Raw genomic sequence first — 410 nt, 5'->3', positions numbered from 1 at the left:
AAATTAGTATTGGTTGTAGTATAAGTATTAAGGGCCACCCAGCGGTATTTTCAGTGCAAAATCCGAAAATTTATGAATATGCGTTAAGGGCACTGAAAAATCACCAAAGGTCTTGGCAACACCACCACGAAGTTTCATGGCGGTTCTGAGGTTCTAAGTATGTTTTAAATGGCCGGGAGGTGTGGTTTGTTTACATCCTGTCCTTTTAAATGCTCTCTACTACCACTCATGTTTTCCCTCAGTTTTATAGCTTTTTTCCCGTTTTATTACGTTTTTTTGGTAGAACCGTCACTTCATATAAAAGAGGTAGTTAGCAACGCTAGAGTTGGTGAGAGATGAGCCTCCAAGCGATCGATGGCAAATGCTACCACGTGCAGGGTATGAGGGTACGTGCTCGCTACCTGGGATTA

At 42.2% G+C, this 410-nt stretch overlaps 1 protein-coding gene across 1 annotated transcript in view; it reads left to right on the top strand.

Annotated features, from left to right (window-relative positions):
• The window catches only part of LOC119587830 (ES1 protein homolog, mitochondrial-like), a 24484-nt gene that overhangs the window by 11400 nt on the left and 12674 nt on the right, over positions 1–410 (top strand). The window lies entirely within an intron of this gene.

Source organism: Penaeus monodon, chromosome 23, assembly GCF_015228065.2.
Source record: "Penaeus monodon isolate SGIC_2016 chromosome 23, NSTDA_Pmon_1, whole genome shotgun sequence".
Taxonomy (NCBI): Eukaryota; Metazoa; Arthropoda; class Malacostraca; order Decapoda; family Penaeidae; genus Penaeus; species Penaeus monodon.
Note: the sequence above shows the minus strand (reverse complement) of the source record. Positions and strands in the feature narration are given on the sequence as shown.